The sequence below is a fragment of the Cornus florida genome, unplaced genomic scaffold, assembly GCF_030987335.1.
Source record: "Cornus florida cultivar Cherokee Brave unplaced genomic scaffold, ASM3098733v1 CherokeeBrave_3.0.0_Hap2_Chr02, whole genome shotgun sequence".
Classification (NCBI taxonomy): Eukaryota; Viridiplantae; Streptophyta; class Magnoliopsida; order Cornales; family Cornaceae; genus Cornus; species Cornus florida.
The window spans coordinates 103,702,381-103,708,815 of NW_026775572.1; the positions used below are offsets into that span (position 1 = coordinate 103,702,381).

Consider the following 6,435-nt stretch of genomic DNA (forward strand, 5'->3'; position numbering starts at 1 on the left):
ATCGTGGATGCATGCAAAATGTGAAAATGACTCAATCTTTAAAGGAAGTCGTCAATCCCCGGAAAAGAGTCTCAGAAACCACTCCCGAGTACTCAAGATGACACTAAGTGATGAGAAACCGAACTCAGAAAGGAAAAGATCAACGAAAAAAAAAAATATCCGTGAAAATCAGAGAAAAGGTAAGGAGTGAAAATGACCTAGTCATTACAAACTCTTACCCCTCTTGATTTGCATCTTGAATCTATCGTTAGAAATCCTAGGGGAAGAGGAAGTTCAAATAGAGCCAATCTTTCAATGGATGAATATAATGATAATCATGTTGAGGATATTGGTCACATAGACCAACAAGGTATCCTTCATCCCAATGTGCACAATGAGAACATATAAGTACCATTAGGCATGCCTAGGCCATTCATTCACCAACCACCACAACAACAAGGCCAAGTTCCATATGGAATACCAAGGCCAATGTATGCTCCACAACCTCCCATCAACAATCAAGGAATTCAAAACCAAGGTGTTTATGTTGCACCTCAAGTAGTTAATCCACCTCTTGCTTTAAGAGACCATTATGTGCCTAATGAGTATAATGCACCTATATGCATCCAATTGCCTCCATTTAGAGCACATCACTATGAAATTAAGCCACAAACCATTCAAATGCTTCCTAACTATCATGAACTTCCAAGTGAAGAACCTTACAAGCATTTGGATGAATTTCTTAAAGTATGTTCCACCGTAAAATATACGGACATGCCGGAAGAGGTTTTAAGACTCAAACTTTTTCCATTCACCTTAAAAGACAAGGCAAAGTATTGGTTTAACAATCTTACGCATTTTTCAATCACTTCTTGGGCAGAAATGCAACAAGTGTTCTTGAAGAAGTACTATCCGGTTTCTAAGACCAATGCCATGAGGACCTCAATTCGAGAATTTTCACATGGGGATGGAGAAACGTTTCATGAGGCATGGGAACGCTTCAATGAATTGCTTAGGAAGTGTCCACATCATGACATGCCCAAATGGCAATTAGTTCAATACTTCTTTGAGAGCTTATCGGACAACTATAAGGGTATGGTTGATGCTTCCATGGGTGGCTCATACATTGATTGGCATGAGGATGACTTGTGGCGTCTCTATGAAAGCATGAGTGAAAATTCTTTGCATAGAACACTATCATCCAAGAATGGTAGAAATTCACAAGGTAGGAAGAATGTTGGCTTACGTCAAGTCAAACATTCAAATGAAATAGCCGCCGAAATGAAGTCTTTGTCTCAAAGATTTGATCAATTTTTGATTAGCCAAAACTCGGCGAACCAAGTTCTTCCTTCCCTAACCATTATCATCGTGGATCAAATGAAACATGTATGACTTGTTCTAGTGTTCTTCATTCTACTTCTCATTGTCCTCACGGACAAATGCAAAGTGAACCTAATGAACAAGTCAATGCGGCTTTTGTGAACCAAGGGAACAATCCTTATGATACTCATTATAATCCAAGTTGGAGGAATCATCTGAATTTCTCTTGGAAAAACCAAGGAGAGGGCTCAAACCCTTCCCAATGCAGTTTTCAAGGGAAGTACATTCCACCTCCACTTCAAAACCAAGGACCCTAAGGTTATAGACCATATCAATCACAAGGGAATCAATTTGCTAATTCTCATTTTCTCAACAAATCCTATTCCCAAGGTAATACTAGAAGTCCCGCCTTTGAAGAAAAAGTTTTAAATGCTTTGGGCACTTTGGAGGCTAACACTCAATTACTTCATTCTCACTCTCAATCCATTGCTAAGCTAGAAACCCAAGTAGGGCAAATAGCAAGCACTCTCAATGCAAGAGAGAAGGGAAAGATGCCTATAAATGCCCCACCTAAGCAACAATGTGTTGTGGAAACCCATTCCTCATCGGAAGGCCACACCATTGAACATGTTAATGCGGTGACTACCTTATGGAGTGGTAGGATTGTGGACAATCAAGTTGGAGTGTCTAATGAAGAGAGTGAACCGGTGCAACCTCAAGTTGTCGCCCATCCCATTTCATATCCCATTCCTCCTTCATTGCATATACATGATCTTGTAAATGAGAAAGTCTTAAAAGATGTGTTTGAAAAAGAAGTTTTGAAAAAGGATGTTGAAAAGGTTTTATTGAAAAATGATTTGAAAACTTCTTGTGTTGAAGAGAGTTCAAAAGAAAATTTTGAAAAAGTGTTTGAACCAAAGGTTCCATTTCCAGATGCCTTAAAAGGATCCATTTCAAAAGACAAGCAAAAGGCAAAAACCAATGAAATCATGGAAATGATTAGGCAAGTGAAAGTTAATCTTCCACTATTAGATGCAATCAAGCAAATTCCAGCTTATGCCAAATTCTTGAAAGACTTGTGCACCTAAAAGCGGAAGAACAAGAGCCAAACACCAAGAAAAGTGGTTTTGACCGAGCAAGTAAGCTCAATTTTGCAGCATAACACTCTTCCAAAGTTTAAGGACCCCGGTTCACCCACTACATCATGCATTATTGGTGATCATATCATTAATCGGGTGCTTCTTGACTTAGGAGCAAGTATTAATCTTCTTCCTTACTCGGTTTATGTCAAATTGGGCTTAGGTGAATTGAAACCGACATCAGTAGTTTTGCAACTTGCCGACCGATCCATTAAAAAGCCTAGGGGTATAATTGAGGATGTTTTGATAAGGATTGACAAATTCTTCTTCCCGGTTGATTTCGTTGTCATAGACACGGAACCGGTTCCCATTCCTAAGAGCCAAATTCCCGTTATCCTTGGCCGTCCTTTCTTGGCAACCGCTAATGCCAACATCAATTGTAGGACGGGGATAATGAAGATTTCATTTGGCCACATGATGGTAAAGTTGAATATCTTTAATCCCACACCCAATTCATTTGACAAATATGAAGGAGAAGTCAATGTTGTAGATGAATATCATGATCTTCAATGCCAAGGAAATTAGCTCTTATGTAAAACCAAAACTTCCAAAGGATCATCTTCAACCTTGCATTCTAAAAGTCTTGTTTCAAACTCTTGCGTTGAAGGGGCATGGAAGCCCAAAGGTTGTAATTGCATAGACAAGGGACCAAAGACTTCTTTTGAGCTTAATCCAACAAGTTCTTCAAAGAACCATTTGTTGGATGGAGTTCAAAGCATCTATCACCCCAACAAGGAGGGGATGCATTATAAGATCTTTGATCCGGGCTAAAAGAGCCCAATGTCTTGCTAGAGATGTTAAAGACTAGCAAAAGCATTCGTAGGGTGTCAAAACCCTATTCCTCCCCCATTTCAATCTTTCATTTCATTTCTTGCGAAGTCTAGATACTTGTTTTTGGTTCATATGCATTTCAAAGAACTTTGGTGAGGATTGCATAAGCTTTCATGTCATTATTGAGCATTCTGCAAAGTTCAATCGATCTCAAACTTGAGTTCGATCGATCGAACTCTTCTCTGCATCCAACACTTAGAAAAATTTTCAACCTGTAGAAACCTGCATCCAAATCACCTCTTTGTCCCATCGTTCGAACCAACTCCAAGATCTTTCAAGAGACCTTCGATCGATCCAACTTCCAAGTTCGATCGATCTCATGACTCAACACTTAAAAAAATTTTAAGCCTCCATCAACCTGCATATTTCAGCTCTCTGTCTGATCATTCGAAACATTCCAAGATCGATCTGAAAGTTCTTCGATCGATCCAACTTCCCAATTCAATCGATCTCATATTCCAACACTTAGCCAAATTTTTGAACCAAAAACCTGCATATTTTTGCTCTCTGTCTGATCGATCGAACTCTTGTTTCAATCGATCTCAATCTTCATTTCATTATTTTAACTTTAATTTGACTTTTCAACTTTTCAAAAATCCAAAAATATTTTCATTTTTATTTTATTCTATTTTCACTCTCATTTTATTTTGTTTTAATTTTCAACAAGTTTTCAAAAATTCAAAAATATTTTAATTTATTTAGTTTTTAATTAATTAAAAAAAAATTCAAATCAAATCAAAAATATTTTGTTTTACTTTATTTTCTAATTTTTAATTTTTAATTTTATTTTTGCAAATTTCAAAAAAAAAAAAAAAAAAACTTTGAAAGTAGTTCATCAAAGTTCAATCGATCACAACTCATCTTCGATCGATCGAACTAGTCGGGAAATGTTTTTTTTAAAAACAGATCCAAGGGTCTTGAGATCGATAATTTGGATCGATCTCACTCACCAAACCCTAGCCTCTCGTCCCTCTTCACTGTGAATTATCTCTCCAAGCTCCGGCAACTCCTCCGGCGAGATCCAAGCATCTCGAATCTCAGTTCATCTCCATCCTCTTCATCTCCGATCATCTCAGTTCATTCTCCATTCTCTCGCTCTCTTGAGGTAAGATCCGAGACATCCTTCCCTAGATTTAAACTCTCATGCATCAATACTTGTTTCAAATGTCGTAATCATGCTGCTCTCATGTTAAATCTTCCATTCTCAAAGATTTAGCATCCATGTCTATATATATATATGTGTGTGTGTATATGTGTGCATAGATTTTGAAGATTTTGTTAGATTTGGGTGTTTGGGCCACGTTTGGAGTGTATTTAGGCTTGATTTGTGTTGTTGGAGGGCCCACTGGTGCGACCAAGCGTGTGCACAAAATAATGCACAACACTTTAGGTTTAGAAATAATGTCAAGTGGGCACCATATTTTAAAATTTATAAAACCACTAAACACTTATACTATGGAGTATGATGTGAGCAAGGATCGTCCCAAGAGATCTAAACAATTATAAGTTTTTCAGAATTGAATTCTACTTTAGTGCTTATGTGATTGCTAAAAAGGTTTGGTTTTGTGATTAGACTAATTTTAAACTTAATAATGCAAATAAAGAGTAGAGTATAAAAGATTGGAAAGAGACTTAGGATGTAGGATTCACCACTAAGCACATTCATTAACTCACTCACTTTCAACTAATTGGGGAAATAATTAAATGTAATTCTAATGTAGCTAATACTTGCAAAGAAAAGTATGAAACATCAATTTCAAGCTTGAATTGCATACCTAATGACAAATAAACTAAGTGTAGTGCAATTCACTAATCCAAAGAATGGTCCATCAATTCAAGTTACAATTCTAGCTTACATTAATCTAGAAGATAATGCAATTGTGACAAAAAGTATCGAATTCAAACATAAGTATGGATGGTCTACTTATCTAATAATTGAATTGCAATTAAATTAATTAATCTTAAATTAAACTAATTAAACATGAATTTAAAACTAATTAGACAATAAATTAACCTAAACATGTAGTGCCATCCATCAAATAGAAGTAATTTTCCATCAATTTGAACACGATTACAACTAATTAACCACATGCATAGACATCACAAGAATCAATTTACAAGGAATTCAAATGTATAGCTTGTTTATTCATCAATAACATATAAGACAACATGAGATTAATACAAATAAACAATTAAAAGAATTAAATCATGTTATTCAAGCCTATACATCAATTACTGATCGGTTGATCAACTAAACATCAACCTTCGTAATAGCACGAATCATTGTAAAATAGGGCTATTGGTCGGGTAAGTCGAACCACTGGGACTGCGCTAGTCTATGGCAACCTAAGTGTCTAGAATTGTTCTTAGAATGATAAGGGGTTTATAGAGGGTTTTGGTTGTTTGTCACTTAAACTTAGAACTTAGAATGCATAAAATAGTAGTGCTAGTAAATGAGAGTTAGAGATAATAAAAGGGGAAACTAGAGAAGTGAATCCACCTACGCCCTAAATACATGCTAAATCAAGACTAAATTGGGGATAAACACTATATAAGCAATGATTAAGAATTATGTAGCAACACATAGTTGCTTCATAACCAATAAAAAGTTCATGAGATTAAAACAAGAATGGTCTATCAAAAGACAACACATTTGGACTACCTAGACTAGGGTGTAGTATCAAATACATTAACTTAAGCAAAAGACCATCAAGCATTCAATCAAATGATGAAGCACATGAAGGTAAGAATCAAGCATAATCCATCAAAGGAGGTACCTAAGCAATGGAATATCAAGTTTCAAAATCAACATGCCTTGAAAACCATTCATAGTTAATATCTTCATTGTCACTATGAAAATAAAAGCAATAAGACTAATGTAAGAATCATCAAGACAAGCTAAATAACTCACATCAATCATTTAAACATGAATATTCATTACAAGAAGTAATAAGCTCTTAAACTATGAAAAGACCAAAGTTTATACATTATAATCCCCAAAATAGAACCTAATCTAGAACATGAACAAAAGGGGAGGCTTCATCACCTCCCTAGATGAGGTTTAGTTACCCATGAGTGAGCTAGAAGAAGGAAGAAGCTTGCCCTTTTCCTCCATTTTCGAGCTCCCTTCCTTGCTCCAAGAACTCTCCTTCCTTTGCTCTCTTCT

At 36.1% G+C, this 6,435-nt stretch overlaps 1 pseudogene; it reads right to left on the bottom strand.

Annotated features, from left to right (window-relative positions):
• Positions 1–917: 917 nt before the first annotated feature.
• Positions 918–1,016, bottom strand: LOC132297979 (small nucleolar RNA R71; annotated as a pseudogene).
• Positions 1,017–6,435: the final 5,419 nt, after the last annotated feature.